Raw genomic sequence first — 13,680 nt, 5'->3', positions numbered from 1 at the left:
CATCAAAAGGAATTTCTGGCGCCGTTGTGATACGTCTTGATACGTCTCCAACGTATCTATAATTTTTTATTGTTTCATGCTATTATATTATCTATTTTGGATGTTTAATGGGCTTTATTATACACTTCTATATTATTTTTGGGACTAACCTACTAACCCAAGGCCCAGTGCAAATTGCTTTTTTTTGTCTATTTCAGTGTTTCGCAGAAAAGGAATATCAAACGGAATCCAAACAGAATGAAACCTTCGGGAGAGTGATTTTTGGAACAAACGTGATCCAGAGGACTTGGAGTGGACGTTAAGAAAGAAGTGATGAGGCCACGAGGTAGGGAGGCGCGCCCCCACCATCGTGGGCCCCTCGTAGCTCCACCGACCTACTTCTTCCTCCTATATATACTCATATACCCCGAAAACATCCAGGAGCACCCCGAAACCCTATTTCCACCGCCGCAACCTTCTCTACCCGTGAGATCCCATCTTGGGGCCTTTTCCGGCGCTCCGCTGGAGGGGGAATCGATCACGGAGGGCTTCTACATCAACACCATAGCCTCTCCGATGATGTGTGAGTAGTTTACCTCAGACCTTCGGGTCCATAGTTATTAGCTAGATGGCTTCTTCTCTCTCTTTGGATCTCAATACAAAGTCCTCGATCTTCTTAGAGATGTATTCAATGTAACTCTTTTTGCAGTGTGTTTGTCGAGATCCGATGAATTGTGGGTTTATGATCAAGATTATCTATGAACAATATTTGAATCTCCTCTGAATTCTTTTATGTATGATTTGTTATCTTTGCAAGTCTCTTCGAATTATCAGTTTAGTTTGGCCTACTATATTCTCATAACTATGCACTATTCTATCAATTGCTCGACCGTAATTTGTTCACCCACCGTAATATTTATTCTATCTTGAGAGAAGCCACTAGTGAAACCTATGGCCCCCGGGTCTATTTTCCATCATATTAATCTCCCGTCAACTAGCTATTTTTGCCGCCGTTTATTTTGCAATCTTTACTTTCAATCTTTGTCATAAAAATACCAAAAATATTATGTTATCATCTCTATCAGATCTCACTTTTGCAAGTGGCCGTGAAGGGATTGACAACCCCTTTATCGCGTTGGTTGCAAGGTTCTTATTTGTTTGTGTAGGTACGAGGGACTTGCGTGTGTCCTCCTACTGGATTGATACCTTAGTTCTCAAAAACTAAGGGAAATACTTATGTTACTTTGCTGCATCACCCTTTCCTCTTTAAGGGAAAACCAACGCATGTTCAAGAGGTATCAAGAAGGATTTCTGGTGCTGTTGCCGGGGAGGTCTACGCACAAGTCAAGACATACCAAGTACCCATCACAAACTCTTATCCCTCGCATTACATTATTTGCCATTTTCCTCTCGTTTTCCTCTCCCCCACTTCACCCTTGTCATTTTATTCGCACTTCTTCCGTTCGATCTTGTGTTACCATGTGCCTTCTATTTGCTTGCATCTTTGCTTGCTAAAAATCTATTGATATGGATCCACTTAAAGTGTTCTACTTGGATCATCTTCGATCCTTATGCGCTCGTGCTGAAACCCCAACTAGCCTAGTTGATGGGAAATCTTTAGATGAGCATGCTCCTTTTGTGCGTCACCGTTTGTCTGAAAAAGGGAGACTCTTATGGGATCAAATAAACAGATTGTTGTGTTATGCTTGGAATCTTTATGAAATTTATGATTTTACTTGTTGCTCTAAGAACCCTAAAAAACACCTCCCCTACCTATGTGAGTTTAATGATAATGAAATCTTATCTTCTTATGCAAAGGGTGTTTATAGTTACTATGATATCGAACAAATTGAAGAATTTGTCGTTTTTAAGGGTGCTCATGAAGTTGCTTCTTTGACTGAAAAGTATGATATTACTTTCCACAAATCTGAAAATTCCGACATACTTAAATATTGCAATGAAAACTACACTACAGGAATCAGCTACTTTGCCGTCCGCCACGGCGGACGGCAAAGGCATGAACGGCGGACGGCAAAGGCCTTTGCCGTCAGCCGCGGACGGCAAAAGGCTCCGGCAAAGTAGGCTTCGGTAAACAGCTACTTTGCCGTCTGCTACTGATGGCAAAGTCTTTGCCGTCCGCCGCAGACGGCAAAGAGAGCGCGGCAGACGGCAAAGAAAGCGGACGGCAATAATTGCGCTGTCAGTCCGTTAAGTGGCTAATGGCAGGCCTTTGCCGTCCCCCGCTGACGGCAAACTTTCTAGTGTCTTTGCCGTCCGCCGCATGATGTCATCTACACGTCACTACATGGCAGGTTCTTTACCGTCTGCCACTGATGGCAAAGTCTTTGCCGTCTGCCACTGATGGCAAAGTCTTTGCCGTCTGCCACTGTAGGCAAACTGACCAAACGGGTCAGCTCCCAGGAAGCACAGCTGGATGCCACGTGCCTTCTTTGTCGTCCGCGGCAGACGGCAAAGAGCCTGTTGCCGTCGGTGGCAGACGGCAAAGAGCCTGCATATTGGCTCTTTTATCTGTTTTTTATTAAATCCAACAATTTTCATCACAAATATAGATGACATATATAGATATATTTCAAAAGGCCATTACAGAGCAAACATATAAGATATCCAACACATAACTTCATCATCCAACCATATATATTACATGCATAGTTCCATCATACATAACAAGTTCAACATAGAGGCATCCAACCATATATATTACAATAGTTTCATCCAACGATACATGCATAGTTCAACGATACAAAAGAAATAGAGAAAGGGATAAGGAGCACTCCATCTATGCAAGCTTTCGTCAAGTGAATAAACTCTGCAAAATGAAAATAAAGAAAGTTAGAACAAGAAGAGTAGAACAAGAAGAAGAGTAGAACAAGAAGAAGAGTAGAACAAGAAGAAGACTAGAACAAGAAGAGTAGAACAAGAAGAAGACTAGAACAAGAAGAGTATGTCATTTATGAGCTAACTTACGTGAAATGGATCATATATGAGCTAACTAAGTTGAAATGGGTCGTTTATGAGCTAGCTAAAGTGAAATGGATCATTTATGAGCTAACTTAGTTGAAATGGGTCGTTTATGAGCTAACTAAGGTCAAATGGATCGTTTTTCAGGTAACTAAGGTGAAATGGATCTTTTTTAGCTAACTTAGATGAAATGGATCATTTATGAGCTAACTTAGTTGAAATGGATCGTTTTTGAGCTAACTTAGGTGAAATGGATCATTTATGAGCTAATCTAATTGAAATGGATCTTTTTGAGCTAACTTAGGTGAAATGGATCATATATGAGCTAACTAAGTTGAAATGGGTCGTTTATGAGCTAGCTAAGGTGAAATGGATCATTTATGAGCTAACTTAGTTGAAATGGGTCGTTTATGAGCTAACTAAGGTCAAATGGATCGTTTTTCAGGTAACTAAGGTGAAATGGATCTTTTTTAGCTAACTTAGATGAAATGGATCATTTATGAGCTAACTTAGTTGAAATGGATCGTTTTTGAGCTAACTTAGGTGAAATGGATCATTTATGAGCTAATCTAGTTGAAATGGATCTTTTTGAGCTAACTTAGGTAAAATGGATCATTTATAAGCTAATTTAGGTGAAATGGATCGTTTTTTAGGTAACCTAGGTGAAATGGATCGTTTATGAGCTAAATTAGTTGAAATGGATCGTTTATGAGATAACCTAGGTAAGATTGGTCATTTTGGAGTTAACCTAGGTGAAATGGGTCATTTTAAAGCTAACGTAGGTAAAATGGATCATTTAGGAGCTAATCTAGGTAAAATGGGTCATTTTTGAGCTAACTTGGATGAACTGGATCATTTATAAGCTAACCTAGGTAAAATGGGTCATTTTAGAGCTAACTTAGGTAAAATGGATCGTCTATAAGCTAACTAAGCTAATTATGCAATTTTTGACATAAGTAAGCTAAGTACAGATCGTTTTAGAGCTAACTTAGGTAAAATGGATGGTTTTGGAGGTCAGTAAGCTTATTAAGTCATTTTGGAGGTGAAGAAGCTAAGTCTAGGTCATTATGGTAAGCATTGGAGGAAATAAAGCTAAGTCTAGGTCTTTATGCATGTGTTAAGCAAAACACTAGATAAACTTACCAAGATGTAGGAGGTGTAGGAGCGGGGTGGCTCGTGTCGGTAGCTGGAGAAGGATCGTGCGATGCTTGTCTGGAGTTACACTGCACCAAAGATCATTTCCAATGTCTTGTTAGCATGATGACACTCAAATGTTAAGACTAGCAAGTAATGTCCATTCAATAAAACTCACCGTGGTCCCAGGAGCAATCACTGGCATCGGCGGAGCGGTCTGACCTGTCTTCTCGCACACAGACTGCACATTTGGTTTTGACGACTCAGTCATACTAGTTAGTAATGAGACAAACACTACATGAATGTTTTGGCTAATCTGCAGAAGAAACTTACCACAAGGAGCTCGTACATGGCCCTTGCCTGCATGTCATTCCGTGCCCTCTCCTCCTCCATCATCTTTGTCGTCCTCTCCTCCAACTCCCGCTGCCTCTCCACCGCCTCCGCCAGAAGTTTCTCCGTTCTATCTCTCTCACTCTGTATAGCAGCCTGCAACACCACTCACATGACCATTTGTAATCATTGATGGAAGCGGACACAATGTAATGGAGAAAGATAACTGAGTACGTATCACTAACCTTGATGGCGAGTTGCACTGGCCGTTCACGAGGCCTTATCTCAGGAGCGGAGCTCGACTGACGCGCCTTGATCTCCGGGAGAGTGCTAGGACAACGGATAAGTCCATCTCCAATGGCTATGGAGCCATGGGACCTCCCGCCACCAGATATCATCAACAGCTCTGGATCAATGGGACCCTGGCTCGGGTTAAAGTCCTCCCCTTTCCTCGCCTTCCCCTCATCTCTATATCTCACGAGCTTGTTGTGGGAGGAGATGTTGGTGAAGTTGTTTGCATCATCGAGGTCAGACTGAGAGAAAGCCTTGACTTTCTTGAAAGAGGCAGTGTGGGCCATGGCATACAGGTCGTACACCTCTGGCACCTTATCCGCCTTATTGTAGCGTGCCTGAAAGAGAGAAACAATGAAAATTAGTAATTAAAGGGCTCAAGCTAGCATGATGAATGAATTGCATGAATCATGAAGCAAACCACATACCCAGTTGCGCCCGAACTGATATAAGTTGGAGCTGCCTTGATGGTGTGGCACACCTTCCATTTGGGCACGTTTGTCCTTGGCCTCGTTGTGGAGGGCTAGCCATCGTTGTGAGCACCACTCATCGACCAACACCTCCCAACAATCCATCCGATCCGCACACCATCTCGGAGGCGCCTAAGTTAGCAAATAGAAACTTGAGCGCTACGGCTAAGAATTACTAAATGAAGGAACTTAAGTAGAGAAGGCCTTAAGAATTACCTTCATGTACTGCTCCTTACTCAGGAACTTATCGCGGCACGCCGGCTTGGTCTTCTTGATACCACGCAAGGCGTAGTAGTCTCGAACAGCCTGCACCCGAGCCTCGTGCCGTAAGTTCTGGAGTAGGCGCTTGCAGACGTTCTCGATATCATGTGCCGCGTCCTCCTCGTATCCCTCCTCACGCCTGTAGAATGTCTGCAATCAAATGAGACAATATTGATTAGTACAATTAATAACTAGCTAGTTGAAGATTTTTAAATGTGTAAAGGAGAAATTACCCAGAACTTTCTGATCACCATGTCTGCCCTCGTGTTGCACACGACACCGTCGATAATCTCATCCGGCGGGGCCGGGGCAGCCACGTAGTGCTCCCAGCTCAATCCAAGCTCTGGAAGCCGACCCTCACCAGGCAACGTGACAAACCCCGGGAAGTTTTGCCGGCAAAGAACTCCAAGGACGGAGTTGGGCCGGCGGACACTATGATGGTGGTCCCAACCCCTGCAGCATGACAAGGCCAACGCATTAGTTATTTGAAAAAACGTGAATGCACAAGGTACAAAAATATTAAATGCACTTACGTACCTCTCCCCATTAGGGAAAATCAACCACCTCTGCTCGCGGGTCACCGGCACGGACGGGAGCCGTGTAGCACCACGCTGGTAGACGATGCCCCCCTCCTCCTCAAGATCAGTCGGCTCCCCGCCATCATCAGCATGGCCACTCGGCTCCTCGGGCTGATCCGGCCAGGTACCCCATCCGGACGTGTGCTCCTCCGGGGTCACGTGGGCCGAACTCTCGTGGGCCGAAGGCCAGTCGACCCGAGGCTCGTGGGCCCAAGACCCGTGGACCGGAGGCTCGTGGACCGGAGTCCGTGTAGCCTCCTCCTCGGACGAGTCCACCCTAGCAGTCACGTGCTCGGGTGAAACGGCTGGGGGTGGCGGCGAGGAAGGCGCCGTAGCAGTCACCCTACCTCCTCTCCCACGACCACGTGCCCCACCTCCTCTCTTCCTACCTCGTCCCCTGCTGGGCACCGCGGTCGACGAAGAAGGGCCCGGCGGTGTGGCCATACTGTCCAGCAACGCTTGGCGGAGAGGTGCGTCTGGAATGGAAGACCTCAGACCACGCTCCCGACCAGCGCCCACCATCTTTCAACACCTGCCATGACAAACAGTAAACGAAATTAGTACAGCATAAAAAAAGACTGACATGAATAATAATATGTGTATCACTTAAGTGTATCATCATCAAGTACAACATAAAAAAATGTAATACCTGACACTACTAATAATCTCGATCAGTATCATCAATAAATGCATAATCATCATCATCACTATAATCAATGACGGGCTCATAGGGTTCATTGGCATCAACATGTGCAAGGCCACCTTGACGTAATCGGTCAAGCATTGACAGGTCATCCGCAGCAGTAACCTCTTCTTGTTCCGGCTCTTCTTGTTCCTCCTCTGGGGTGATGTCAGATTCATTATCGTTGTCTACTTCAATGTTTTGGGGTGAAGTATAGCGGTTCTTGAAACGCTTTTTGGAAAGACGTGTCTCTTGGAAGAATTCTCCTTCATATGTGTCTGGGTTAATGTGAGGTTCATAATCCTCTTCCTTTGGGGGAGAAAGTCTAGCACGTGGCGGCACTTCATAAACGACATCCCAACCTTTCAGATTTGGATTAGTTTGGCAGGCCCACGGTAGATAGAATACTTGGGTCGCCTGTTGAGCCATAATATAGACATCAGGAACATCTAAATGAGTGCTTTGGTTGATTTCAACTAGCCCTACATGTTCATGAGTCCTTCTAGTCTCCTTCGGCTGAAACCAATAACATTTGAAGACTACGACATTCGGTGGATTTTCACCATAGAACAAAAGTTCATAAATTGCTTCAACTCTCCCATAATACTCGGTACCTCCTTCGCCGATAGCAGATACACAACAATTTGTTGACTTTCGGTCGGCCATAGATAGCTCTTTGCCATAGGTACGAAAGTGATACCCGTTGATGTCGTACTTGTCAAATGAACGGACCTTATAGTCAAAACCATTAGCGACTTGTCTCAATTCGGCGTCCATAGACTCTGAATTAGCCTACAAGTTTAATATGAAAGGATTGTTGCATTATGCACAAATTAGCGAATGATATGAAATTGTGTAATAGAAATTACCGTTTGTTTGAACCAAGAGATGAAACCGGGATAGCCACCTCCTTGCTTTGCGAGAAGCTCATACTCTTCGACGGAATCCTTTTGGATCTCCGCTCCATACGAGAATATGGTGACGTATCGACTGTATGACATATCCAGGAATAAGAGTAGTTCAAAGGAAATAGAAGTTGCGAAACAATGTACCGAGAACTTACTCGATGTACGGCCGCACTTCTATCAGGTTGTTGAAGATATACAACGAAATGGTCCGCCATTCTTCGTTATCCAAAGATACTGGATGTGAAACACTAGCTGGTGCGAGATTCCCTTTGAATAGGCTGAGGTTGGATCCACCCTTTGTAGGCTCGTCAGCATTGTACCGAGGCTTCGGATTATGCAAATGACGATTTTTGGCTTCGTAGTGCGCTGTTACGAAGTTTGCCGCCTCCTCTGTGATGAATGCCTCAGCCATCGATGCTTCAATTCTACGTTTATTTTTACATTTTTCTCGAAGCGTCTTCTGCATCCTCTCAGTTGGGTAGCACCAACGATTTTGCACGGGCCCCCCCCAATCTTGCCTCGGTCGGGAGATGCAAAATCAAATGCTGCATTGGATTAAAGAAGCCCGGTGGAAAGATCTTCTCTAACTTGCAGATCAACTCCGGCGCCAACTCTTCCATTTCTTCTAGCACGCCAGGCGATAGTTCTTTCGCACAAAGAACACGGAAGAAATAGCTGAGTTCTGCCAGTACTAGCCATTCATCCTCAGGGATGAAGCCACGCAACATCACCGGCATTACCCGCTTAATCCATATGTGCCAATCATGACTCTTGAGACCAAATATCTTCAGTTTATCAAGATTCGCTCCCCTCTTTAGATTCGCTGCATACCCATCGGGGAACATCAACTGCTGTTGCACCCACAAGAGAATTTCCCTCATAGCTGGCCTTCCAAGATTGAACCATGCCTTTGGCTTCGTCCAGTTCTGCTTTCCTTTCGGTTCTTTCTTGTTTTGTAACGGCCTATCACATAGCGCCTCCAGATCGACTCTAGCCTTAGTATTATCCTTTGACTTCCCATCTATGCCGAACAATGTACCAAAAAGTGCCTCGGCGATATTCTTCTCAGTGTGCATCACGTCGATGTTGTGTGGGCAAAGGAGGTTTTTGAAGTAAGGCAGATCCCATAAGCATGTTTTGTGAGTCCACGCATGCTTAGTATTATACCCCTTGAAGTACCCTGGACGTTGTGGATCTGGCTCGAGAGCGTTTAACTGATCCAGGGTCTGTTGGCCTGTCAATGCAGGTGGTGCAGAGTTTTTGACAACTCTACCCCTGATGAAGTTCTTCTTGTCTTTCCTGAACTTATGGCGAGGATCCAGGAACTGTCTATGCATGTCGAAGCAAGAAAACTTGCGACCGTCCTGAAGCCAACGAAACTCAAGAGCTCCCTTGCATGTGGGGCATGGGAACCTTCCATGCACACACCAGCCAACGAATAGCGCATACGCCGGCAAGTCATGCGTCGAGTACATGTACCAGACACGCATTATGAAGTTCCGTTTGCTAAAGGCGTCGTATGTCTTGAACCCATTATCCCAGGCTTCTTGCAATTCGTCCTTAAGCGGCTGCATCTACACATTCATATTTTTGCCCGGATAGTTGGGTCCTGGAATTATCAACGTCAGGAAAATGTTCTTTCTTTGCATAATCTGTCCGGGGGGGGGGGGGGAGATTGAGTGGAAAGACAAATACGGGCCAACAACTGTATTGGGCTGCCGTCATACCAAACACACTGAACCCATCCGTGCTGATGCTGACTCGAGGATGCCTCGGATCTGCCGCTTTGTCAGCATGTAATTCATCAAACCTTTTCCACGCAACACCATCCGATGTGTGTACCATCATCAGATTCCCATCTGCATCTAGTTCGGTTCTTTTGCCTGTTTTGTGCCATGTCATCTGTCTGGCCGTCTCTTCGACCATGAAAAGACGTTGAAGTCTTGGTACGATTGGCATATACCGAAGAACACTAACGGGGATTTTGGTCTGTGTCTTCTCACCCATACCGTTGTCTACCACAATATACCTGGAAGACTTGCAAATGGGACAATAGTTCAAGTCCGCATAGTCAAGCCTAAATAAGGCACATCCTTTCTCACAGGCATGTATCTTCTCATAGGGCATCTTCAGTGCACGGAGGATTTTGTCCGACTGGTACAGGTTTGCAGGCATTACATGGCCTTTGGGTAGAAAGCGTCCAAATACTGTCATAATTGCGTCATAGCATTCTCTGCCCAAGTTGAACTGAGCCTTCAGAGCCATTACTTGTGAGATGGCATCCAACTGACAAAGCTCAGTGTGCTCGTGGAGCGGACGTTTTGAAGACTCCAACATTTCATTGAAGGCCTTTGCAGATTCCTCCATCTCCTCGTCCGAATCCCGAGCATCATCATAGCCTTGCACCATGTTTTCCATCCCGGTACCATGCTCGTCGGTGCGACGACGATCCACCTCAGCTCGGTCACGTTGGGCAGACTCACCATGAAATGTCCACACCGTATAATCAGGCGTAAAACCACTCTTCTGCAGGTGTTTGCCCATTTCAGCCTCTGTCTTCTTTTCCCAATTGCCGCACCGGAAACAGGGGCACCAGGTTTTCTTTTGGCCATTTGCAAATGCGGCTTGCACAAACCCCTTAGTTTTTGTGAACCATTCAGCGCTCCATTTGTTCTGACCAGTGTGACCGGTATACATCCAAGCACGGTCACTCATCTTGACTTTCAGAGCTACTGGACACACAACAATTATATACGTAATTCACCATGTATATATTCATCAGTTGATCTACTTTGTCAATTTTATTACGTCCATGCAACCTACACTCTAATAGGTAATGATAGGTCCTAATCCCACCCGTGTATGTGTAGATTGGGTTTATTTTCCCATGCTATGCTCCGGATCCGACGCAAAATTTCGGCAGCACCTCCCCGCTGTTCTCCTGATACACGTCTCTGCAATAAACAGAGAGGATGTGTACCCGGAGAACAACAGGGGAGGCACTGACGAAATATATGCGTCGGATCCGGAGCAAAGCATATGGAAAAACGAACCCAATCTACACATACTCGGGCTGTCCATGGATAGCGTTGGACAATTCGAAAGAATCAAGGTTATAAATATGCAAATGCATGCATATTTATAACTATGACGCTTTCGAACGGGAGACACATATTGGTTACGCATACTGATGATTCAAGACACATATATAGCTAGCTATCAAGTTTCATCGGAATAGATCAAATAATTAATGGGGGAGGAGGACTTGTCATTTGTGCTCACCCACGAACGAAGGGGCAGAGCTCGTCAAACGCACGGCGAGGTCGTCGAACACCAAACCTCGCAGCGATGAAACAACTGCACATTTAAAACTACACGATCAACACAATTATATATGATGTTTTTCATAACAAAATCGAAAAATATATGACCTAACTAATAATTCACAAATATATGACCCCGTCGGCCTCTGGAAGGCCAAAGAACACCTTTTCGGGAGGTGTCGGTGGTCGTGGTGTCCTGTCGGTGTCGGGGTGCCGTGTCAGTGTCGGGGTCGGGGTGTCGGGTCAGGCCCGGGGTCGGGGTCTCGGGGTCGGGGTGTCGGGTTGGGTGCCGGGTCGGGGTCGGGGTGTCGGGTCAGGCTCGGGGTCGGGGTCTCAGGGTCGGGGTGTCTGGTCGGGGTGCCGGGTCGGGGTCGGGGTGCCGTGTCGGTGTCGGGGTAAGGGTGGGTGTGGTGTCAGGGTGTCGGTGTCGGGGTGTCGTGTCGGGGTCGGGGTCGGGGTGTCGGGGTCGGGGTCGGGGTGTCGGGGTCGGGGTCGGGGTCGGGGTGTCGGGGTCGGGGTGTCGTGTCGGGGTGCCGGGTCGGGGTCGGGGTGCCGTGTCGGGTCGGGTTTTTTCCCTCTTTTTTCCTTTTCTTCTTCTTCCTATTCTTCCTTTTCTTCCTTTTCTTCCTTCTTCTTCTTCTTCTTCTTCTTCTTCTTCTTCTTTCCTTTTTCCTTTTCTTCTTCTCCTCCTCTCCTCTTTTTTCTTCTTCTTCTTCCTCTTCTTCTTTTTTCTTCTCCTCCTCCTCTTCTTCTTCTTCCTTTCCTTTTTCCTCTTCTTCTTCTCCTCCTCTCCTCTTTTTCTCTTCTTCTTCTTCTTTCCTCAAACTAAACTAAACCTAAAACTAAAACTAAAACTAAATCTAAACTAAACATAAACCTAAAACTAAAACTAAAACTAAAACTAAATCTAAACTAAAACTAAAAAAAGAAAAAAACAGAAAAAAAACAGAAAAAAGGAGGGGGGCTCACCTGGGGCAGGGCCGGTGGAGGAGGGGGGCGGGGCGGTGGGGGAGCTGGCCGGCGCGCCGGGGCGGCCTAGGGCGGCGGGGGGCCGGGCCCGGGGCGGTGGAGGAGCTGGCCGGGGCGCCAGGCCGGCCTGGGGCGGCGGGGGGCCGGGCCCGGGGTGGTGGGGCACGGGGCGGCGGGGCGGCGGGGGGCCGGGGCGGCGTGGGGCCGGGGCGGGGGGGGGGGGGGGGGCGACGGGGCGGCGGGGCGGCGGCGGCGGGGGCGAGAGGCGGCAGCGGTGGGGTGGGAAGTGGGGCGAGGAGAGAACAGAGAGGGGCGGGGGGTATACGGGCCGTTAGATGCTGCCTCTTTGCCGTCCGCCCCTCTTTGCCGTCCGCCTTTTGCCTCTTTGCCGTCTGCTGGCAGACGGCAAAGAGGTGGGCCATTAAGTTTTTCCCAAACGGGCGGGGGGTGGGGGCCACCTCTCTCTTTGCCGTCTGCCAGCTGACGGCAAAGATTCTTTGCCGTCTGCTGGCGGACGGCAAAGATCTGGCGGACGGCAAAGAGCTTCTTTGCCGTCAGCCTGATCTTTGCCGTCTGCTTTTTGGTAGCTGATGGCAAAGAGCTTCTTTGCCGTCAGCTAGCAGCCGGCAAAGAGCTGGCAGATGGCAAATTAGCTGATTCCAGTAGTGCTATGCCCATAATGTCTATGTCCAAGAATTTATTGAAAGAGTGACCATTGCTTTGGAAGAAAATAATGATATGCATGAATCTATAGATAATTATGATTCAGATGATTCAATTGAAATATCCCTTGATGAACATGATGCTTGCTATTCTTGTGGCCATGATGCCAATATTTTATGAAGATGAATTTGCTATAGTTCCTTATGTTAAAATGAGATCGTTGCTATTGCACCCATACTTGATAGTTCCTTCGATGAAAAGCATGGTTGCAATGATGTTATTATAAATTCTCTTGATGTCAATTGTGCTAATAATATGCAAAACCCTAAGCTTGGGGATGCTAGTTTTGCTATGATTACTATTTGTTGCAATGATCATGATAGGGGTGATTCTTCTTATGATCTTGAAAATTTATTTAAGCCCCATGATGAATATGAGATTGATAATTGTGTTTGCAATAATATTGAAAGTGGGTTTGGAAGAGTGTCAACTTTAGATCCCACATATTTGGAGAATGTTCAATCTTATGAAGCTTTTGATAAAAGTGGGTTTGGAGAGGTCATGACTTTAGTTAATGATAATCCCACTATTTTGGAAGTGTCAACTTTGCATACATGTGGATCGTGTTAAGAATATGTTTTCTGATAGCTATTGTTGAATTTGCTTATGATCCTACATGTAATTATTATGAGAGGAAAATATGGTCGTAGAAATTTTCATGTTACTAAATTACCTCTCGTTATGTTGAGATTGCTATTGTTTCTTTCCGCTTCCTTGCATATGCTAGTTTTTGCTTGCCTTGATAATTTGTTTGCCTATAAGATGCCTATGCATCAGAAGTATGTTATACTTAGATGTGTTTGTCACATGTTTTATGATGCTCTCTTTGTGCTTCAGTTCTTGTCTTTCATGTGAGCATCATTGAAATCTTTATGCCTAGCTAGGGGCGTTAAACGATAGCGCTTGTTGGGAGGCAACCCAATTTTATTTTTATTTCTTGCTTTTTGGTTCTGTTTAGTAATAAATAATTCTTCTAGATTCTGTTAAGATGTCTTTTTATGTTTTAATTAGTGTTTGTGCCGAGTAGAACCAATAGGATCTTCTTGGGTGATA

Source organism: Triticum urartu, chromosome 2A (assembly GCF_056163025.1).
Source record: "Triticum urartu cultivar PI428250 chromosome 2A, HENAU_Tu73, whole genome shotgun sequence".
Classification (NCBI taxonomy): Eukaryota; Viridiplantae; Streptophyta; class Magnoliopsida; order Poales; family Poaceae; genus Triticum; species Triticum urartu.
This window is presented reverse-complemented; position numbering follows the sequence as displayed.